This window comes from Choloepus didactylus, chromosome Y, assembly GCF_015220235.1.
Source record: "Choloepus didactylus isolate mChoDid1 chromosome Y, mChoDid1.pri, whole genome shotgun sequence".
NCBI lineage: Eukaryota > Metazoa > Chordata > Mammalia > Pilosa > Megalonychidae > Choloepus > Choloepus didactylus.
Window position 1 is genome coordinate 14,546,035 of NC_051335.1, and position 24,942 is coordinate 14,570,976.

A 24,942-nucleotide genomic window follows, 5' to 3' on the forward strand; every position below is an offset into this window, starting at 1 on the left:
GCCTTCCGGCTGCTGGAGGAGCGATGCTATTCTTAGCCATCCCCTGCAAAGGCAATTACACAAAACCCCTCTGAAACCGATTTCCAGATTTCTTCAAGAAACTCTCTTATCTTATGTAAATCCCCCATGCTGTAACTAAGCCCTTGGTCTGCTCTTGGCTGGGTGGGAGGGCAGCCAGCCTTCCTCTCTCCAGCAGATACTTTTCTGTACCTGTAGATAATTATCCAGTCATCATGCCATCCTGCCTCCCGTTCCCCAGATTGAAAATTTTGATCTTTAACTTTTTCCTTATCTTCCTACTTCTCATTTCTGTGATCCCCTTATTTTTTTCATTAGAGAGGTTGTAGGTTTGCAGAACAAACCATGTATAAAATACAGGTTCACACTCCCCCCCCACATGCACACAGTTTTCCCATATACCCCACCCCTCACACACATCATTAACACTTTGCACTAGTGTGGTGCCTTTGTAACAATTGGTGTAACAATATTATTATAATTATACTATTCTATAGTCCATAGTTTACCTTAGGGTTCACTGTTTGTTGCACAGTCCTATGGTTTTTTTAAAGAAATTTTATTCTAGTAACATATATACAATCTAAAATTTCCGCCTTTAACTATATTCAAAAATATAATTCAGTACTGTTAATTACATTCGCAACATTGTGCTACCATCACTAACATCCATTATTACCAAAATTTTTCCATCACCCCAAAGAGAAACTCCATACTATTTAAGCATGAACTCCCCATCCCTGAACCCCACCCCAAGCTCTAGTAACCTACATTCTAGTTTCTGACTCTATGAATTTGCGTGTTCAAAATAATTCATATCATTAAGACCATACAATATTTGTCCTTCTGTGTTTAGCTTATTTCACTCAACAGGATGTCTTCAAGGTTCATCCATGTTATTGCTTGTATCAGAACTTCCTTCCTTTTTATGGCTAAATAATATTCCATTGTATGTCTACATCATGTTTTTATGTATCCATTCATTGGTTGATGAACAATTGGGTTATTTTCTTTGTTTTGGCAATTGTGAATAATACCGCTATGAACATCAGTGTGAACTATCTGTTTGAGTCCCTGCTTTCAATTCTTCTGGATATTTATCTAGTAATGGGATTTCCAGATCATATGGTAGTTCTATACTTAGCTTTCTGAGGAACCACCAAACTGTCTTTCAAAGAGGCTGCACCATCTTACATTCTGACCAGCAATGAATGAGTGTTCCTATTTCTCTAGATCCTCCCCAACATTTGTATTTTTCCATTTTTTAATAGTAGCCATTCTAGTGAGTATGAAATGGTGTCTTGTGGTTTTGATTTGCATTTCCCTCATGGCTGATGATGTTGAGCATCTTTTCATGGGCTTTTTGGCCATTTGTGTATCTTCTTTGGAGAGATGTCTATTCAAGTCTTTTGCCCATTTTTAAATTGGATTGTTTGTCTTTTTGGTTGTTGAATTGTATACTTTCTTTATATATTCTGGATTTGAAACCCTTATCAGGTATGTGGCTTCCAAATATTTTCTCCCATTCAGTAGGTTGTCTTTTTACTTTCATGATGAAGTCCTTTGATGTACAAAACTTTTAAAATTTTGATGAAGTCCAGTTTACCTATTTTTTCTTTTGTTCCTTGTGCTTTTGGTGTAAAGTCTAAGAAACCATTGCCGTTTTGAGTCCATTCTCATTTCTTTCTGGAAATATTATTCATATATATATTTTTTATTACCATGGAGTTTAAATTTAATATCCTAAATCTATAATAATCATGTTTGATTTGGTATCAACTTAACTTCAGTAGCAGACACATACACTGTTCCTAAACCTCTTCATCCCCCCTTCTCTTTGTTGTACTTGTTACAGATATCTTTATTCATTGTATGTCCAGAACCACTGATTTATCATTACTTTTTATGTATTTTCATTTTAGAACCTGTAAGAAGTAAAAAGTGGAGTTACATAACAAAAAATACAATACAGTAGTACTGGCATTTATATTTACCCAAATGGTTAGCTTTACTGGAAGTCTTTATTTCTTTATGTTGCTTTGTTCCACTGTCTAGTGTCCTTCTCTTTCAGTCAGACCAAAAGTCCTGTGATCCCCTTTCTTTTAACTGTTGCCAAATACTTTTCAGAAGTGGACTTAGTACTCTGCAAAGTGCCTGTGCTGGTTTGGAGCTGTTATGTACCCCACAAGAGGCCATGTTCTTTTAATCCATTCTTGTGGGGGCAGACCTATTATAGGTGTGACTTTTTGGTTAGGCTATTTCAATTGAGATGTGACCTGTACCTTTCAAGGTGGGTCTTAATCCTTCACTTGTCGTTTATGAGAGGATAAAAGGCAGATAAAGCAGGATAGCATAGAGAGAAATACCCAGAGACATTTGGAGATAGCCATTGAAACCAGAACCAGGAGAGAAGGACCAGCAGACATCACCATGTGCCTTCCCATGTGACAGAGGAACCCTGGATGCCAGTGGCCTTTCTTCAGAGAAGGTATCTTCCTCTTGAGGCCTTAATTTGGACATTTTCATGGCCTTAGAACTGTAAATTTGTGACCTAATAAAATCCCATTGAAAAAGCTAACCCGTTTCTGGCATTTGCATTCTGGAAGCTTTAGCAAACCAAAACATGCCCATCTGATCTTGCTCTCCAACTTAGGGGGAAATGGTGTTGTGAAGCAGGATCCGGTGCCTCTTGCCCACAGTTGTGAATTAAAGCTGAGGATAATTGTATTGTAGGCCAGAAGATATCCGTGCAAAACCAAGGCCCCCAATCCAAGGTAGCCTCTTCAAAAAACAAAACAAGGTCCAAAGACCTTGCCAGTCCAAAGCCCAGAGACAATCCAGCCAAATTGCTCAGTGAAGGGAGCATCCTGGACATGGGCCAGCAGTTGCTGCCTTCAAAATAAATTAAAGTTTTACTGTCATGTTGTGGGAGGGGCAGGAATGTCCTAAACAGCTGAAAAATTTACCAGTAGTTTGGGATACTGTTCTGATTACATCAGACCAAGGCAAAATTCCTCCATGTCACTAAAAATAGGCCTTAGATTCCAGTGGACCACTACCAAATTTAGGACAATGTACAGTAAGTTAGATGTGCCTGGGGCAAATTATTTTCTCCCCAATTGGACCATGTGATGGTCTCTTGGGATTGAAAACTTGGAGTCCTTTCACTTTTCTTCTCCATTGCCTGCTCCCATTGAGTTAATCACCAAATCTTAGTTCTTTAATGTCTCCCTCATACTCATTCCTTTTTTGCTTCTACTTTTCCCAGTCAGACCTGAACAATCTCAGTCCTGAAGTGTATATTGCTTCCTATTAGAAATTTCTGATTCCTGTCCCTATTTTCCAATCTACCCTGCACTCTGCTTTCTTGAACTTTATATCTGTACTCAATGATTCTGAATTGCCTGTAGTGATACATTTATATTCTTCATTTGTCTATCAAGACACTCCAATATTTGGCCCTAAACTACCTTTCCCAAACTTATCTCTACAGCTCCCTTATATGAACTGTCTACTGAGTCAAGCATGTTGCCCTTGAACACACTTTCTTCTTTCTTTCCACTCCTATGTTGTTCTCTTGATGTGAAAGGCCAGTTGCTCTGCTCTCTGCTCATTTAAATTCTATCTTTAAAGACATGGATCCAGTTTCAGTTGCTCCAAGATCACCTCACCTCGGCCAGAAGTACTCTACCTCTCCTTAACTCCCCCCCCCCTTTTTTTTGGCTTTTAACAATGGGGATTTATTAGTTTACAAATTTACAGTTCTAAGGCCATGAAAATGTCCCAATTAAGGTATCAACAGGATGATACACTCTCTGAAGAAAGGTCAGTGGCACCCAGGGTTTCTCTGTCATGTGGGAAGGTGTCTGCTGACCCTTCTCTCCCAGGTTTCCTTGCTTTCAGGTTCTGACTCCTTCAGTTTCTGAAGTCCTTGCTTCCTTCTCCCGGGGCCTTTCTCTCCAAGCTCTCTGGGTGTTTTTCCTTTCTTGTTCTCTCACTTTTTTCTGTCCTTTATCCTGTCATAAAGGACTCCAGTAAAAAGGATTACCCTCCCCTTTAATTGGGCAGTTGACATCTCAATTGAAACAACCTAATCAAAAGGTCTCACCCACAACAGGTCTGCACCCACAAGAATGTTTTAAAAGAACAAGGCCTTTTCTGGGTTACATAACAGCTTCAAACCAGCACACGGCTCATCACCACTCTCCTTAACTCTTATAGCACTTTCTGTCAGTTTCCTTCATCTAACCCTGTACTGTCCTGGGCTGATGGTTAGCTTTCGTTTGTGTGTGTTGACTTCCCTGACTAGAGTTTTAAATACTCTGATGGCAAAGGTGGGCTTTTAGAGTATGAGGATTACTCCAACAGCCTAGCACTGTCCTGAAGATGCCAAATTTGCAGAGGATGCAGTATAGCTGCAATGCTATAGTGTAGTGATTCTCAGTATTTTCAAAGACGAGGATCCCTTTGTTCCTTTTCATTGTCAAAACATTTTTATATCTCTTACATATGTGTAATGATTCATTGATCAAAATAAAAAAACATAAATGACCAGAAGCCTCTCTGAATTTGATAATGCTCTATTATCAAGTTATATTGAAGTATAGCCACATTTACATGTATTAGAAAATTAGTAGTACTATATTTTTAATACAGTCTACATTGAACTTTTACTGATGATGTTGTTTTTCTGATCCTTGCAATAGCTTTGCCTCCCATGTGTCTCATTGTCCATTATTTGGGTATATTATTATTATCTCATAGTGTTGTCGTATGGATTAAATGAGATACTATGTAGTAGGTGTGGCACAGGGCTTGGTGTTTAAGTGAACTTGATCTCTTTTTCCTCTCCCCATGCCACCATCAGCATATTTTGACGATGGGGAATTTCTGGGACCTTCTGGGCAATTTGATATGGATGGGGCAGAGGTTGGGGTGGTGGTGGTAGGGAAGGAAGGCAGTGACTCAGAGGGAGGGTTAAGGGTCACTTAGAGCAGTGCTTCTCAAATGCTTTTCTCTCAGGACTCTTCTACCCTGTTACATATTATTGAGGACTCCAAAGAGCTTTTGTTTATGTGGAATATACTGATCAAGAAACTTAAAAAAATGTTAATTTATTAATTCATTAAAAATTACAGTAATAAATCCATTACACAGTAACATGATAGCAAATTTTTATAAAATAGCTATATTTCCAAAAAAAAAATCAGTGAGAAGAGTGGCATTCTTTTACATTTTTGCCAATGTCTTTAATGTCCTGTTTAATAGAAGACAGCAGGATTCTCATGTCTGCTTCTGCATTCAATTGTTGTAATGTTTGGTTTTGGTGAAGTATATGAAGAAAATCCAAGTTCATACAGTGATATTGTTGTAAAAGGAAGGGGTATTTTAATGGTTTTCAGAAAAATGTAGATATTCTTTGAAAGTAACTCAAAATTCAAATGGTAGTTTCTTAAATGTTAGTTGCAATGTGATATGTGAAACATATCAATGAACTTTTAATACTATTACATTAAAATCCATTGATGCCTTGATTATAAATGGTTCTTTTAATTATGCATTTTGTAACATCAAGTATTGGCCATTTGGAGAATATTGGTTCACTGCGTTATACAGATTTTCCAAGTGTTGCCACATTTCATTATACAATTTCAAAAAATCATGTTCATTTTACTCTCTCCTGATATCCTCAGATAAGTCTTTAGGTACTGGGAAGGTGTCACATTTATGGTGGCAAATATAAGTTTTTCAAAATTCACTATCAACAGTTGTTTTCCTTGAAGTGAGTGGCTAACAGCTCTTTTTGAGAAAATGCCTCCCAGATACCTGAGTCTGAATATCCATAATTGTCAGTGTTCTTTCGAGTAAATATGGTGTTCCATGCAAAAAGCAAATAGTTCATGTTCCAGTTCAAATTATGGCATATACGATTTTCCTCGATATTTAGATATGCAGCAAAAGTGCCTTATGTGTACTTTCCATTTTGACACACAGGATATGAAAAAAGATGTGTTCTCGAGTTGAGATTTAATAAAATTAACAATTATTAGTGTGTTATCAAGGACATTCTTAAGTGAGGCTGGCATTTTCTTTTTACCATGTGGCAGTGAAAAATACAATGACTACCAGTATAGGTTGGTACCATTGCCTTGATTTGCACTAAGGCACCAGCAGTTTTACTCACCATTGCCTTTGCATCATCAGTGCAAATGTCAAAAATGCAAGTAGCAATGTAGTATTATTACAGAAATAGTTTTGACCTCAAGGACCTTCAGAAAGAGTCTTGGCCCAGGGGTATGTGGACCACATTTTGGAGAAGCACTGCTTTAAAATTTTGCAAAGGGCCAGTGCACCCCCATCCCCGCCTCCTCCCATCCTCCCCCTGCCTGCCCAGGACATAAAATATAGCTAATAGAACATCTGGGAGGAGAGACTAGGTCTCCTTCACCCAGGGAAATTTACCTCCCTTTTTGGAGCCTGAGATGAACTTTTTATTTCTTTGCAGAACTGAAGGCATCTGGCTTGGGAGCATAATTATTCTCCACTCACTGTTGGGGACAATTAAGGTAGCATATATAATATTCACCTTCAGCGATACCGGTAACATGCAACATGGCCGCCAGGGCTGATGCAAGAACAGCCTAAGCTATAATTAGCCTTCTTCAAGGAAGTAACAGTAGTTCCCGCCTAAGCAGTAGCTAGTTGCGCCTAAACAGTAGCCACCCATTGGCCATCCACCCTAGCAACAGCAATCACCAATCCCAGACCGCTACCTGTCCTTATTAGCCACCCCCTCTCCCTCCAGGGCATATATACCCTGCCTCTTCAATAAAGTTTTGCAGCTTGATCAGAAACCTGTCTTGCTGTCGTTCTTCACGTCTCTTGTCTCATACCATTCCTCCCTCACAGGATTTGGAGCCTCCGTTGATCGTCCCGCGGGCCGGGACAACTCACCTTTACACTGCCTCAGCTATTACTAAGTCAGTGGCAGTGATATGTTGATTATGTGAATTTAAAGCCCACAGGAGCCAGAAGAATGACAGGTCAGATTCTCTTAAATGAGAAATAAAATCCAAGAGCCTGGCAGCGGTACACACGGCTCTCGCTCCCGCCAACCTTTGGTGTCACTCTGGTAGAATGACTGCTTCTGGGCCAGATGGCACGTGGTTTGAACAGAGATTTCTCAACCTGTTTCCTAGTATTAATTGTTCACGTTAATACTACTTCGTTGTGTGGTCCATAATTCCTCACAGTCAACCTCATTTAGATTTTTGTAGAAGAGGCAGCCACATGCTAATGGGCCTCCATAAATCCAGGCAATTTCAAAAGGTCCAATTTCTTTTAAATCTCCCCATCCCAAGCTTTTTATATCCAATCACTGTTACAGGCTGACAGACACCGAATCTCTCTTTTGTCAATCGAATGTAAGTCTAGCAACTTTTAAAAGAAATGATATTGAAGGACAGTGTCTCGGTGCCCTGAAGGAGGAGGCTGAACGGAAGCCCATTTAACTTTTTGTTTAAAGGCACTAAATAAGGATCAATTTGTAAAGGCAGCTTTTCAAGTGTAGCAACATAGCTTCTTAAATCTGTTGGGGATAAATGGAAGTTCAATAACCTTTATCTTATCAACAATTTCACCAAATAATATTTATTAAGGGCTTTCAGGTCAGGTTTCTCAGCTATAAACAAGCAAATACTCTAAGCAGAGAAATTGGAAGCACTGAACCATAACAGTTCCTTGGTTTGGATTGTCTAGACTGGAAGCCACCCTCGGTTGTCCATAGTAAAGCCTGCTCTCATCACTCCAAAGCTGAATTTATAGTTTACTTCTCAAGTAATTTGAAGTAGACCTAATGAGGAACAAAAACAAATTCAGCCAATTATGGAAGAGATCTGGCTTTTTTTTCTTTCTTCACTCAGGTTCATGCGTAAGGCCAAAATTCTGTCATGTGAAAAATGTCTCAGTTTAGATAGAAAAACATTGGTTTAAGGAAAGAAGAGAAAATAAACTATGGATATCATATTGGACAGTTTTCCCTATGTGTTCATCATATTTAAATTATATGCATATCATTAAAAAAATACTGAACCCTTATAAACAGCCTGGCAAGCAGATAATTGTGATCGAAACACAGGAATATTGGCATGTGTTTTAGTGCTATAAATTTCAGTTTGTACGCAGAATTCTGGTTTGCCATTTATAACGGGGGCAAAACATACATGCTTTTGTAAGAATCGCTTTGGCTTATAAAAAATATAGCTTTTAAAAATGCCACCCTGAGAGATTTCAAATGGAGTCAAGAGGTCACTCTGGTGGGCATTTTTATGCACTATATAGATATCCCTTTTTAGGTTTCAGTGTATTGGAATAGCTAGAAGGAATACCTGAAACTATCAAACTCCAACTCAGTAGCTTTGACTCTTGAAGACGATTATATAACTATGTAGCTTACATGGGGTGACAGAGTGATGGTGAAAACCTTGTGGATCACACTCCCTTTATCCAGTGTATGGATGGACGAGTAGAAAAATGGGGACAAAAACTGAATGAAAAATAGGGTGGGATGGGGGGGATGATTTAGGTGTTCTTTTATACTTTTATTTTTTATTCTTATTTTCACTTTTTCTGGTATAAGGAAAATGTTCAAAAATAGATTGTGGTGATGAATGCACAACTATATGATGGTACTGTGAACAGTTGATTGTATACCATGGATGATTTTATGGTATGTGAATACATCTCAATAAAACTGAATTTTAAAAATACGCCACCAAACTTTCTAATTATTTAAAACTTAACCCAGCATGTATGGAAGGCCTGGTTTGAGAGAATAAAGTGTGTAGGCCATCGTATTCAGGCAGGTTTGATGTCCTTGAAGACTCCATGAGATGAACTCATAAGGGATTTATTTGCGTGAGGGATGAAGTTGCCTCCTGGGAGCGAATGGATCCTAAGGGAAGATAGCATTTGTGGGATGCTGAAAAGGTCCAAGACCCAGGGGAAGGTGTTGGAGGGGAGTGGAACTGTGCAAATGAAAACCAGTCAACATGAGCTTGTGCTGCCCGAGTCCCTGGCAGGGGAGCAATTAAGAGCAAGTAAAAATTAAAAAAGTGATTTCAGAAAAATCTCTTTAAGACATTGGGAATACACATCTGAGACGCTTTGTAAACCATGTAGTAGAATGAAATAAAAGAAGGCAAGAGGTCCACTTATCTTCTTGGACTCAGCCCCAACTTCAATGGGTATTATATATTTGCTGGAGCAACAGTCACTTTGGGCATTGGAGGACACTGTTGTCTTTGGTGATTATCTGTTATTGTGTTTTCATCTTCACTGTAGCCAACAGTCGATACCCCAACAAGCCAGAATCAGAGAAAAGGAAAATGGTGGTTGCCTTGTGGTTGCTGAGTACCAAAACCAACATAATTTCCTGCCACTGTGTAAAACAATAATGGCACTGGGAGTAGTTTTCTATAATTCTGAGAATAAGCAAATTTAGCTACTTGTTCCAGGAAAATATTTTCCTGAAAAATAAGACTGCGAACCAACTAAAAGAGTTGACAAGAATAAATCTTCCTCATCAATACTTGCTTCAAGAATCTCACTTCACTGTGCCCTCCAATCTATAGCTAACATATGGTTAAACCTGCCCAATCACAATCGAATCCTGGCTTTGTAAGATCTGCCTTAAAATCACCCAGTTCCTAATATCCTTCCTTGCCATGCCCTTTCTGAGACACTACTTCGACTCTGTTAAGGTGATGTTCTTTCATACTGAGGGAAGTCTGTAAAAACATTGCTTTGCTTGAGCAATATTTTTCCCCCCTTGGTGTTTTTCCGGGAGGACTTGACAGTTGACATAGCCAAAAGGGTGAATGTCTGCACACTTGAGGACACACCCTGAGGTATTTTGTAGCCACAATTATGAGTGGGGTGGAGTCAGAAAATTACTGTTTGTTGCTATTTTTGTGATCCCGTTTCTACCTGCAGGAAGGTAAGACCCGAGGAAACTTCGTCTAAATACAAACCATCCCCTCTTATTCCAAGGAAGGATTTAAGGTACTTGACAAAAAAGCAACAGGATAAAAAGAAGCCCCAGAAAGCATCTTTCCACGGGTGCGGGCGGCAGGCTTTCTCACCTGCTCCGAACTTATTTTTCTGGTTACTACACCACTCCCCATCTCCCTTCTTGTCAGTCTCTTTTTCTATAGTGAAAGACCACTTTCTCTTTAGCATATAAAGAGCAGCCTTAGCCACTTCAACACTGAAGCTCTTTCTCCCAGGGCTCTAACTATACCTGACTCTCTCACCTGAGTGGGATAGGACAGGGGAGAGGAGAAGGAAGCCCTTGGAGGCCAAAACCTGGCGGGGAAGCGGGCGAGAAAGGAAGGGGATCTGATTGCACTTCCGCCTCCTGGGCTTGGAAACGTGCGTGGTGCGCATGTGCTGCCCCGGACGCCTGCAGGAAGGCGGTTGACTTCTCCTCCCAGTGTGCGCTGCAAGCTGAATCATGGATGCCACTGAAAATGCGTTACCAGGCGCTCAGTTCTGGATCATTGGGTGGCTTTGATGTTCGCAGAAGAATTCCTTTAAAGCTCATTTCTGAGTAAGTGAACAAAGCCAAACCTTTGTCTCAAATTCCAAGGACTACAAGCAGGATGCCTGCTGGTGAAGAAGAATTTGATGATGACTGTAAAGGGGGTAAGCTGTAGGGAAAAGAAAAAAGTGTTTTTGAGGACTTTAAGATAAACATCATAGGTGAACGGGATGATTCACCTGTTCATTTCTGTGACAAATGTGAATTAACTTTTAAAATCTATGGCCGAATGATTCCATGTAAGCATACTTTTTGCTTTGACTGTGCTATTTTATATGAAGGGAGATAAAATATGTCCAGGCTGTGGTAATCCTGTGCTGTGAATTGAGGAGCCATCACGAGATTCTGTCTTCATGTGTAGCATTGTCCAAGGATTCAAGAGAACATATTTGCCTCAAAGAAACTTACAAGCTCACGTCAACCACCGCCATAAGGGCGCTGGAAAACCTGACTCTCGTGCTCCCCTTGAAAAAGTTCGTCCTCAAGTTGCCTCACCCCCAGTTGGGATCTCTGATGGTTTCTGATGTTGCCAAACAAGCACCACGTGAGCCTCATTCCATCAAAGCAGCGCACCATGACGCCACACAAGCACTATAATCAGCCACATTAGGATCTTCACCCTCCTCCAGCAGAATTGTCTCCACCTTCACCTCCACCTGGAAACCTTTTCTATTTCAACAAGAAAACGGCAAGTTAATCATTGTCTCTATTCAGGATGACTCAGTATCAGGTGCTAAAGAAGCCCCCACCTCCCGCCCCAGCACCTGTTCTTCATCATCCTGAATCAGCGTCAACCAGTGGGATCGCCCTCATCCTGTTAGGCCTCCCGAGCAACGTTATACATCACAGCCACCTCCTCTGCCACCAGGAGATCGCAGGGACTCCTCACTTCTTTTACAGCCTCCACCAGTGACCTCTGATAGACCATCTCCTCCAGGATCTTCCCGACCTCAAAATGATGGCCCACCTGTAAGTACATTCCCTCTTTTCTATTATAATCCTAACTCTTTAACCCAGTTCACAGAAGTCCAAGAAAACTCAACCCTCCATTTACAGAAATGGAGGGAAGGAGTCCTGGTGTATTGCCTGTGTGGAGAGGACTGCCACCTCCTCCCCCAGTGCAGAGTCCTTCTCAACTCCACTTCCTGGGTCACATTGTTCCGATCAGATGAGATATAGACCAGTGAACAGTGATAATAGTCTTTTGAACAGTGCTTGAAGATCTGATGTGGAAAAAAAGAAAACCTTACATATAGTCAACCTTTTAGTTAAACTTTGGGGAAGGAAAAGCATCTCTAATAGAGATAGTTGTAAACCACTTAGGATCTTGTCTTTTAAAATGGTTTAAACCTTGACTTTAGGATTTATTTCAAGGTCTGTACTATAATGGACGCAAGGGACATGGTTGAGCACAGCTGTGTTTTAACAACTTTGTTCCCTTTATGTGATAAATTGACCCAGAGTTGACCATTTGCAATATGATTTCCTGGATTAAATTTGCATTATTCCACTTTAGAAAGTATTGTTTATGGTTAGTTTGTGGGTGTGTGTGATATTTTGTTAACCTGCACAAAAGGATTAAAGTTGAATATGGTTTTTATGTGAATTTAAGGACAGCCACATACTGTTTGTTAAAACCATGTTTTACCACTAGTTTCTCAAAACATAATAAAAATCCTGGAAGTAAAAATCTAGACTGTACCATAAGATGGTTAAATGGTAGAGAATTATTTCATGTTTCACACTGAAATTTTGAGGTATAATGAGTATATAATGCATTTCACTTGGATGCCTTTTCTTTTTAGGCAGCCCAGAAGCACCAAAATACAGCAAAATTTCAGTACTATGATATATTTATGTTTGCGATGTTAAGAGGCATTACTAAATCATTTGGAAAGATATGTTCAAAGTAATTGATTTCTAGGCTCCAAGCTGCTGGGGTTGCTGTTACTTGTTAATGCCTTTTTTTTTTCTTTTTTACAGAATGGTTAGGATCACATAATGCACCAAACTTACTAATCTTAAGTAACATTTATTTTAGAGCACTGTTTAAATGGTGCCTTTCAGATGAAGTGTGTCCTACTCTGTTCATTGTCTTAAACTAAATATTTGGGGTTGAATAGACTTTATTATAATTCCTCATTTCATAGTCGAGTTTGATCCTGTTCTTATGTGGTTTCTTATTTAATAGGTTTTAAACTACAATTTGCATGCCATGGAGAAATTTAGAAGATGTATTAATGAAGGACATTCTTGTAATCAGAAATTCACATTTACTCGGGTTTCATTACTGTGAGATAAGGGTTTTTCCTCTAACTTGAAATTTAAAAACTGTTAATTATGTCCTATTAAATTGAAACAATCTAAACTTGGAACATTTTAGCATGAAGTTAACAGTGAAGACTGTTAGATGACTTTGTATTGGAGAAGAGAAAAGTAATGAGGAAATTATGTGAATTTTCATGCTTTATAAGATGCCTTTAAAATCAGCTTTCGCATTATAGGGGCTTGTTACATTCCAGCTAAAATGACCGCTTACACTTTATACAGAATTCATATTATGAATTGGCATTCTTAGGATATTATTATATATCATTTGAATAAACCCTTATGAAGTTTTTCCTCCCTCCTAAGTGGTGCATAATATAAAGATGAAATGTGTAGCAGGCAGCTATCATTTATTAGATAGTTTATAGTGCATACATTTAGGACGTATTTCTTTTTTGGCAAAGGATGAACTGATGGCCAATTTGCCATTTTATTTTTTACCATTTTATCATATTTACTAATTTACCATTTTATTCTGTCAGGCACAGGCAAAACAAATATGTACACACATCGCTGAGCTTAGAGCTGAAGTCAGAAATAACATAAATGGCCATTTCAACCTTTGTCAGCTTAAAATAACTAATACACTTTTTTTTAAGTTAAGTGATTTTTCACACCTACCAATTTGAGAGTCCAATGTTAATGCAATATTTCTAGCAAGAAAGGCTTGTTGTTAGAAACATGGCATATAATAGTGTGAAATGGTGGTAGCAAATGCTTCTGTCCTATTACTGTAGGTAATTGGACTAGTACAAACATGATTCCCTTTCATGCCCCTGTTTAGAAGTTGTTAAAATATTACTGTTAAAATCTAATACCATTCTTTGTTTAATGTAATAAGAAAATAACCCAGTTCACCTTAAGGCTTCTCAACTATGAAGAACTCTCCTGTTTTTATTGAAATTTGCTAGGGTTGAACATGGCACGAAACCCTTTGGATTATGTATTGGACAAAACATGATAAAATTCCACATGTTAAGAGAAGTAGGCTCTTTAAGAAATAATTTATTGTTAATTAGGTTTAAGAAATATATGTCAGGCAGGGAAGCAGATGAGATGAATTTGTTGTAGTAGACATCATTTTCCAATGGTATTAAGCCTGAACTCCTTCAGTTATTGTTTGAATGATGGTGGTGGGTAGAAAGATAACAAAGTTACTGTAGTGTTTCTTACTTTAAAGAAAAAATGTGAGTCCCCACCTTATGTCAGAGAAGCCTTTGAAGCTATAATGGACATCAGTCTAAATGAAATGTATGTATGGTTCTTCACATTCCTCTGAAGACTATTGAGTTCGCAGTTCAGTTCATTGAAAACAATGAAGTATATGCATAAATACTTAAAACATGAAAATATCAGGGAAAGGGGGAAATGAAGGTAGAAGAAATAGTAGAATCATGACCAAGTTAAAGTTGGACCCCCAAAAATTCGAACCAGAAAATCCTACATTGTTGTTAATGATGGAAGAAATGTGGTTAAAGCAAGGAGGCAAGTAAAAAAAAAAAAAACGTGCATTCATGGAGCATATGCCTTTTTGATACTGAGCAAAAGTTCTCATACAATGGGTGCTCATAAAATGATCACTGTAATATAGGGTTGTGATTCCTGATTCAGACATCATGGGAGAGTCTAATGGAGTCAGCTAAAAATAGTGTCCTTTGCCTTACTCTCACGAGGTTCTGACTCAGTAGGTCTTAGTAATCTGTCCTTTAAGTAAGTATCCTAGATGATTTTGAAGCAGTTGCTCACAAATTAAATCACTGGTCACCCAGTCTCCACTCTTGCTGGACTCCCCTCCATTCTGCACACAGTAGCCAAGGTAATCATGTTAGAATGGAAATCAGCCCTCACATGGTTTTGTATTGGACTTCAAGTCCCATTCCTTTTCCATGTCTGTATGACTAGATGCCTTATGAAATTTTCTGTGCTCATGACCTCTCCTTCTCTCTCCCCTGCCTCCCTCTACTCTGGCCATTCAGCTTTTATTTTTGATCCTCACATCACCAAATACATTCCTGTCTCTGCATTTTGCACTTGGGGTTTTTTCTGGCTGGACCACTCTTCCCACAGACCTTTATGTCTGCTCAGAAGCCTTCCCTGGAGGTGCCTCCCCCCGACCTGGCCCTCCCACCATCCCTCTCTGTCGTCTAACCCTCCTTTATTTTTCTTGATGGTCCCAACACTGCATGTTATTATATAACTAATTGCTTTCTTATTTGTTTTGTTTTCTCCACTAGAATGTCATCTCCAAGAGAGGTGGGTCTTTGTACTGGTCCACAAAGGACAAAGTGTGGTACATAATTATAAAGCAATTTTATTTTTGTTTTCCTCCTCCCCCTCCTCCCCCTCATCTCCCTCCTCTTCCCCCCTTCCCCTTCCCCCTCCTCCCCCGACCCCCTCATTCTCCCCCCTCCTCCTCCTCAAATTTGCCCGCAAAAAAATCCTCCTCCTTTCCCCTCCTCCTCAAATTTGCCCACAAAAAAAAATCCTCCTCCTCCCCTCCTCTACCCCCTTCCTCCTCTACCCCCTTCCTCCTCTACCCCCTTCCTCCTCTAACCCCGTCCTCCTCTACCTCCTCCCTCCTCCCTCCTCCTCCCTCCTCCTCCATTTTATTTGCTCCACGTGAAAACCAGAGCCATCCCATGTCTTTTCTCTACACTCTTAGGTAATAGAAAGCCCTCTGATCAGAATTAAAATGTCCAGTCCCATGTGACAGTCAAATTTTGGAATTGATTTTAGAGGGAGGTGTTTCCCCGCTTCCCCAACTGTGGCCAGCAGTTGGGGAGGGTGTTGTAGTTAATTTACTGCTTTACCCACTAATACTTTTATTTCGTCTCTCATGACTCATTAAGTGGGGGGTATTGGTTCCCCAGAGTTGGAATGCAAGGGATGGAGCTTAGGGAGGAGAGGTGCAGCAATTGGGAAAGGTCTTATTTGATTGCTACTGTGTTAAACTGGGTTAGTGCTTTCTTAGCTTGACTACAGGTTTGAAGAACTGATTTGTGTGTGTGTGCGCGCCATTTTGTGGTTGATAAGAATTGCTGCCTTTGCTCTGGATTTCTCCCTGGGTGTGGATGAATGCTTCTCTCTTTCAGTTAGTTTTCTTGTTCCTTCTGCAGCCCCTGAGAATCTGCCAATACCTACAGTTATTTCTGCTGAGTTGTTTTCATCCCTCCAGGTGGCCATGTTGTACAGGACCTGGGATGACCCCCACACTGGCTTCTTCCAGTGACAGACAATATGTGGTCCGCGAGAAACTCACCTCCTTTTCCCTGACAAACTCTGGGTATGCTGGCCAGTCCCAGTGTTGTCAGTTCCCTTTACCTCAGCCTGTCTCCTGCATTTAGATTTTCCAGAAAACAGTCCACAGTGTCCCTAATGATCCAAGGAACATGAATTTAGCCCTCTGAGTGGCCTCATTCAAGTGCCCCTCTTGTGATTGGAGGTGAAGTAGCCTGCATCCTTCTGTCCAAGGGGTAGGTAGTGGTGGAACTCACAGCATAGCAAAATCCAGTGCTAGGCTTTGTTCTGATTGGTCAGTGCCCATGCCATACTGTTTGTTAAATTTTTAATATTATTACTCTGAGTCCAACTATTATTGATTTTCAAATGGCACAGCAACCTTACATAGGAGAAAGCAGTCTGTTTGGACTGTGTCTACAAAAACAAAGGAAAGGGAAGAAGTGGGTGATTAAATGGATAATTCAGAAAAAAAAGTGCCTCAGGTATTGGAATTTTCTTGGCAAAAGTTTAATATCCGGATCAGTCTGAAAAGTGCCAGGATTTGGCACATCTCATAACAGTTCCACAACGTCATGCTGAGTAAAATAATATGTTTTTGGCAAAATAACTAATAGATATACTTTATTTCCAGTAGGAAGAACTCAGATTTTAAATGTCTTTGTAGGTCAGACTTAGGTAAAAATGTGATATAGATGGAGTTCCTATTTGACTGTGATGAAGTGGGGGTACAGAACCTTTTTCCTTCTGCTGAATGAAACTGGTCTCTTTCATAGCAGGTTTCATCACTCAAGAGTAAAGGGATGGTCTGCTTACTTCATTGACCATCACTCCCTTGTGCTTTAACTTTTTCACTAATATTTGACTTGGATATTCTGTTTGGTTTATGCGTGTGATTGATTATAAAATTGGCCTCAATTCTTCACCCCCTCTTGTAACTATACCCTTTCAATGTACCTTCACATTTCCACTTTTCAAAAGGCAGAGCCTGTTTTCTCACCTCCTTGAACATGGGCTGGCCTCATGGTTTGCTTTGGCTGATAGGCTGTGGTGGAAATGTTGATGTGCCAGTTCTTAGCCTCATGCCTTTCTGCTCTCTCTTGGAGTCCTGCTGTCATGAGAACAAGCTTGGCCTACACTGCTGTAAGATGAGAGAACCCATTGAGGAGAGCTCATTTTTTCCTATTCAAAGCCATCCTAAACCAGTCTACAGTCAGCCAACCTCAAAATATGTGAGAGTAAAATCCAGACAAGAATAGCTGAGCTGCCAACCCGATCTGCAGCTGACTGCAGACCCAGGCAGGGACCCAACTGAGAACAGGAGAACCACCCAGATCACCTGCACCTTTGGGATAATAATATTATGCTTGTTGTTTTAAGTCACTGAGTTTGGGATTGTTTGTAACACAGCAATAACTAACTGGTATAAGCCATTTAAATTTTACCCCACTTTTCCCCTGTAGTCTGAGCATTTCATACTGTCCAGTTTACAGTTAAATTTTGCTCTAGTGCAAAGTGTTTTCAAAACACAAATTACAGATAGTCAGTGTTTACCTATGGGGCAAGTTCACTTTTGAGAGGGCTTGATATAATGAACATTTTCTTCAGGTTTTGTCATCTTCACATACTACTTTCCCAGTTTCCTCATTAATACCCAAGTTATAAGGATGATTAACTTTCAATAAACTGTGTGATAACCGTGAGCAAGTTGTGGAGAATTTAGCTTAAGCAGACATTACATATGCAGATGGTGTTTCCTAGAGTCTTGGTGATCAAATTACGGAAGACTATAAGCAAAGTCCCTGGCTTATCAGCATAAACCCTTATTCCTGATTTTCTCTTCTGAATTGGTGTCTTGGGATCTCCTGTGTTTGTGGAGCCATTTGTGCAATAACCGAGCTGTGGTGGCCTGCACTTAAATATTTAGCTCATGATGGACAGATCTGTATTGAGAGAGTATATGAAGCCATAGTCACTATGGCGTATATCCTCCGTCTTTGCATCGAAGGAAGCTCAAGTTAGCATGGGCCACCTTGGAGGAGAAGCCTCCTTTTCACCTCATTCTTTCATGGTCCCCAACAATCTGAAATGGCTTTCTAAAGTGATGTCCTAAAATTTTATATTCCCTGTTTAACGCAACCTTTCCACCTCACTCTGTAATGTTTCAATTATATATGAGCAAGCTATTAGCCCGCCAGCTCTGCATAAGTCCAGATGTCTGATGCCAAGACTGACATTGCTTTGGATGCCACTTGGCTGCAGTTTAGACAGGAAGGAGGCAGTTGGGAAAACATCTGTTTAAGGACAGATGTCTGCATAATCTTAGGTTTTCAATTTAGAATAACTGTACTTATAAATACTTTTATATTTTGTTAAAGAAAATAGCTTTAAAGTAATTTTATGTTTCAGTTTATGAAAACCATACATGATCATTATTGAATATTTATACAATATAGGGAAGGATAAAGAAAAATTAGAATTGTCTGTAATCATATAGTTGATATTTTTCTGTACATATTTTTATAAGCATTTATATGGTGCTCTGTAAAAAATGTTTCTAGAATGCATTTTCTACAGTCTTTCTCTTTTATTAATAATTATGTAAATTAAATTTGTTAAAGGGTCAACTTTTAACTTTTAAAACCATATGACAATTGCATTTTAATACATAGTATCCTTTAATATGCTTTATTTAGGATGCAATATACATAAATTATTTAATTTCTTAATGCAATATCTACATGTGGTCAGTTAAAATAAAATTAAAAACATTACCTCTCATTTACTGCACATCTTGCCTATATTTCATTGCAATCAACAGCCCTGGTTCTCTCTTTAGGGTAAACATAGAACATGTCCACAAGTCCATGCATACTTTTGGGGGAGAAGGAGTGAAGTGGTAGCCAACCCCAAAACACGTGCTTTGAGAAGGAGCACCTACCTCAGTCAGTATAGTTGCCATTGAGGTGTACTCTATCACAAACAAATAGTTACTGAATCCTTTCCTCTTCTTTTTCTTGCCCAACACTGTTGACTCTGAAAGAGGCTGGCCACCCATTAGGCCTGGGAAGAGGGGTAAGATGTTGCACACTGTTTCAAGAAAAGTATCTGATGCAAATAAAACTATTTTTGTTATTTTTAAAAAAGTGTCTAAGTTAGCATTTTTATTTTATTGAGATGTTACTTTTCATTTTGTATTTTGATATAGTGGCAACTCATAGCTGTTTTAAAACTACCATCTGGCTGTCTTCCCTTGGATATAACCCAGACCCCTCAACCCCAATGAACGTGTAACTGAATCACCACCAATGTGGCAAGCAGACTCCTCCTCTGGCATTTTCTCCTGTGGTGAATGGTTCCATGAACCAACCAAATTGTTGAGCTAGAACCCTGGCAGTCATCCTTTTGTCCTCCACACTCCTCCCTCATTTCCCATATTCAATTGGTAACCAAGGTCCTTAGATTCTGGTTCCACTTTTATGCTTCTCTCATGTGCCATCCAACCCATTGCCTTGACCATAATGGAGGCATTCAACACTTCTCTGTTGGACTACTCTAAGAGCCTTCTTAATCAGTTGCCCAGCTTCTGGCCTCATCACCAGCCCCACCCATCCAACACAGCTGCCAAGTGAGCCTTCTAAAATGTAGGTCTGATTATGGACACCAATGTATATCTCTAACATTTGGGATAATGTCAGATTCCTTTGCTTAGCACAGAAAGGCCCTCATATCCGGCCTGACCCTCCCTCTGGCCCTATTTCCGCCACTTGCCCATGAGCATCTTGTTCTCCAGTTTTATATTTTCAGTGTCTTAAAGACAAAAGCAGTTTCCCACTTTGTGCCTTCCCTTACAGTTTTCCCTCGACCTGACATACCTTTCCTTGTTTTTTAATTCACTTTTCCTTGTCTTTTCTGCCTAGCTTTTTATTATATATTCCTCAAGCATCGGCATAAGCAGCACTTCTTTCTAAAATCTTTCTTCAGCCAACTGCGTGATTTTGATGTTTCCGCACTTTAGTAATTGTATGCTTACATCATGCCAGTTAATATACCGTATTTTAATTGTTTGTTCATATGCCTTTCTCTCCCAGTAGACTGGTGGTTCTCAAAATGTGGTCCCCTGAACAGCAGCAGCAATCACCTGGGAATTTGTTAAAAATGCAAATTCTCAGGCCCCACTCCAGACCAGAAACTCGTACTGGGGGCAGATCGTCACATATCTTGTGAAAGGGGAAGTGTGGTTGACCACTGTGGCATGCTAAGGAACAAGGGATGATTTGGAAGAAGATTCATGAATACTCCATAAATACTGTCCTCCATGCCAGTTTTTCTTAAACAGGTGGTCTCAAATTGCCCCAAAGCATTTCAGCACTTGTATTAGTTGGCTGCTGTAGCAAATTACCACAAACACAGTGGATTTAACAGCAGACATTTGTTGTCTTACTGTTCTGGAGGTCAGAAGTCTGAAGTGGGCTCACTGGGCTAAAATCAAGGTGTCTGCAGGGCTGCATTCTTTTCTGGAGGCTCTATGGGAGAATCTTTTTCTTGCCTTTCCCAGCTTTTAGAGGCTGCCTGCATTCCTGGGTTTGTGACCCTTTCCTCCATCTTCAGCTAGTAAAGGCTGGTCAAATCTTTTGTATAATGTGGTCTCTTTGGTTCTGACTCTTCTGTCCCCCTCTTCCCCATTTAAAGACCTGTGTGATTACGTTGGGCCCACCTCAGTAATCCAGGATGATACTTTATTTTAAAAGTCAGTTGAGGCATGTTTTCCACAGATCAGCACCACAAATATAGATAGGGGCTTGCATGATACTAAGGTATGATACTAGGGCAGAAAGTTAACAACAGAAGGGAATATGGGAAAAACCTACATATTGCATACGAGGGACTATAATTAATAGGAATACCATTTTAGTATTACATGCATACTAGGGACAAATAATTGAGGGCTGACAGGAGCTGTGAGACGTTTTGGGTCATGAGAATTGTTTAAAATGGAGAGTGATGAGGATTGTATAACTAAGTGATGATAATGTGAGATGCGGATGGATGCTCGTGGACATAACATATGCTTTGTGAACTTAGGAACCCCCTATTTTGTAAGTCAAGCCCTCCAAATTGAGTAAAAGAAAGTCATTGATTAGCAACCTTAATTCCAACTTGCCATGTAACGTAACATATTTACAGGTTCCAGAGATTAGGATGAGAACATCTTTGGGGGACCGTTGTCCTTCCTACCACAGCACTCATCTTGCTCTTTGTAGAATTGATTAAAATTGGTACTGCTAGTTGTCTTAACACACGGGCTCTTTGGAGAGATCTGAATTCCATTTTCATCACTGGCATTTCTTGTGAAGAAACTGGTTTGAAAATCTTGTGGTGGTTTAGAACATTTTATTGGAAAGAGGACCCCTCCCCCTAGGACTTATAGTTGTGATTGTGAAGTCTGAACTTCACTCAGTTACCCAGGAAAACATGCCCCAGATGGCAACTAGAGACCATGGGATCTATCAAAATAATATTTGACCAAGAGCCATTGATTGTGCACTTAGGATGGATTGTGTAGAGTGGGAATAAAACCGTTTAAATTAAAAAAATATTTGTCCATATGTTAATATATCAGCCTTAAATATTTAAAAAAGAGAAACAATCTATCAAATAATATCTTCAGGGAATGCTTTTTTTTCCTCTTTCTGTTTTGAGAGCCTGATCTTAGATCAAATTTGCCAAATTGTCCTATCCCTTTTAACCTACTTTTAAGGCCAGAGGTGTCCTATAAAAAGTTCCTTATATTTAAGAACCCCAAGTAATTGTTCAGATCGGCCTCGTGTCTACTTTCTGAACCCATCCAAAGAACTGTTGTCAGATGTTCTCTGCCACTCTATTGGTTTTCCCCTCTCCATTGGCTTTGGTTTGGTGACTCTGTTGACTTGTCTCTGTGTTCTTCAATCTGCCTTTACCCCTGAAATTTTTCTTTCAGATAGCTCTAGCTCCATGCTTCCCAACTGATGGTGAGGCCTAGCCCATTTTCATGGCCAGCCCTGACCTGCCATAATCTCACCCATATTGGAACCTTGGGTCCCCAGTTCCCAAAGAGGGGTATTTACTACTTCAGTCACTTAAATAAAGTGTAAGGGACTCAAAACATTTCAACAGCTATATCTTTTTTATTAGAAAAATTGTAGGTTTATAGAAAAACCAGACATAAAATACAGAGTTCTCATATACCATCCTATTATTAACATCTTGTATTAGTGTGGTACATTTGCTGCAATTGACAAAAGAACATTTTTGATTAACTATAGTCCATGGTTCACCCTAGGATTCACTGTTGGTGTTATAAGATCCTATGGCTTTTCTTTTTTTTTTAAAACAAAAAACAAAAAACACTTTTATTCTGGTAATGTAAATATAACCCCACATTTCCCCTTTAACCATATTCAAGTATATATTTCAGTGCTGTTAATTACATTCACAATGTTGTACTACCATCACTGCTCTCCATCACCAAAATTTTTCCATCAACCCAAATAGAAACTGTATAATTAAAGCATTAACTTCTTATTCTCCACCCCCACCCCAGCCCCTGGTAACTTATATTCTAGTTTCTGATTCTATGAATTTGCTTATTCTAATTATTTCATATCAGTCAGATCATATAATATTTGTCCTTTTATGTCTGACTTATTTCACTCAACATGTCTTCAGGGTTCATCCATGTTATTGCATGTATCAGAACTTCATTCCTTTTTAGAGTTGAATAATATTCCCTTGTGCATATATACCATATTTTGTTTCTCCATTCATCAGTTGTTGGACACTTGGGTTGCTTCTATCTTTTGGCAATTGTCAATCATGTCACTATGCATATCGGTATGTAAATACCGTTCGTGTCCCTGCTTTCAATTCCTTTGGGTATATCCCTAGACGTGGGATTGCCAGGTCATATGGTAATTCTGTACTTAGCTTTCTGAGGAGCTGCCAAGCTATCTTCCACAGTGGCTGCACCATTTTACAGTCCCACCAAGAATGAGTGCTCCTGTTTCTCTGCATCCTCTCCAACACTTGTAATTTTCTGTTGTTTTTTTTTTTAAATAGTAGCAATTCCAATGGATGTGAAATGGTATCTCATTGTGGTTTTGATTTGCATTTCCCTGATGGCTAATGATGTCAAGCATCTTTTCATGTGGCCATTTGTATGTCTTCTTTGGAGAAATGTCCATTCAAGTCTTTTGTCCATTTTTAAATTGGGTTGTTTGTCTTTTTGTTTTTGAGTTGTAGGATTTGTTTATGTATTCTGGATATTAAACACTTATTGAATATGTGGTTTCCAAATATTGTCTCCTATTATGTAGGTTGTCATTTTCCTTTCATGACAAAGTCCTTTGATGCACAATGGAGGACCCATTTGTCTATTTTTTCTTTTGTTGCTTTTGCTTTGGGTGTAAAGTCTAAGAAACCATTGCCTAACACAAGGTCCTGGAGATGCTTTCCTATGTTTTCATCTAGGAGTTTTATGGTACTGGTTCTTATATGTAGATCTTTGATCCATTTTGAGTTGATTTTTGGGTATGGTGTGAGCTAGGGGTTAATCTTGATCCTTTTGCATATGGACATCCAGTTTTCCCAGGACCATTTGTTGAAGAGAATATTTTTTTCCTAGAAAGCTATATATTAGCAGCTCTTAACTTCAGCTGTTGCCTCCAAGGAGCTATGTGCTTCTGGGAAACCAGAAGCAATCATACAGACAAGATAGTCTGAGTAATGGGGGGACTCTTGCAGGCAACTTTCAATCCATACATTTTTCTTTTCCTGCCTGAAGATAGGACTACAGAACCTCTGCAGCCACATTGTAGGAGGCTATGCATTGTAGGGATTTGGCAAAGGTATTATGTGACCCATTTATACTCAGAATATTTATCCCGCTTATATGTTTTTCATTTGTACAGATCTGTGCACTAACAAATAGGGGTGAGAATAGAGCAGTAGAAATGCATTTCATGAGGTCTGTAAATTTTAAACATTGAACTTTGAAAAAATTGCTGTTTGGAAACTGAGAATACTTTGCAAATGCAATATATATCATCTCTGATATAAGGCCAAGACTAGACCAACATGGACCAGTTGGGAGCAGCATTGAGCACTGTAGAAATGTATTTGTGGACAGTGCACCAGTAATATGAGGGAGAAAGTGAATGTGACTGGAACATGCTTGCTATTCTTAATTATCCTTCATCAGTGGTTTTGTCCATTTCCTAGTGAGAAAGGATTAAGGGTTAAACCAGAATCTCTATGAACCTCTCTGTGACTATGCATGCCCAATATCTGCAGTTGTCCTGTTAATAGACTATGCTTAAATTAACTATCAACCAAGTGGAATTTATTCTGTACTATGAATTCAATACCTAAATTTTTTTTATCTTTAAAAATCCTGCATTGAAAACCCCTCTCAGATATTGTTAAGGAGAACAGTAGGTACTGGATAGGGCCCATGGACATTTCCAGTCCCTATCTGACGTCAGAATGGGAAGACGTAGCAAACAGAGACTTGAGCCATCGAAGTTAGCTGAAACAGAATTTCCTTCAGTTTGAGTGTGTTGGCGATACTAAGAGTTGTAATTCATTAACCGAGGGAAGAGAAGTTGTAAGAAAATTACCTGACCAACCTAAGCTCAAAATCCCAGATTCTTTGCCTTATATGTCTTTATGTTTTAGGACAGTATGTTCTTTTGCTCTGATCTTGAGGATAACTTTTTGGC

The 24,942-nt window shown here is 39.3% G+C and overlaps 1 pseudogene; it reads left to right on the plus strand.

The window, feature by feature from the left end:
* Window positions 1-10,531: 10,531 nt before the first annotated feature.
* On the plus strand, window positions 10,532-11,531 carry LOC119524023 (annotated as a pseudogene).
* Window positions 11,532-24,942: the final 13,411 nt, after the last annotated feature.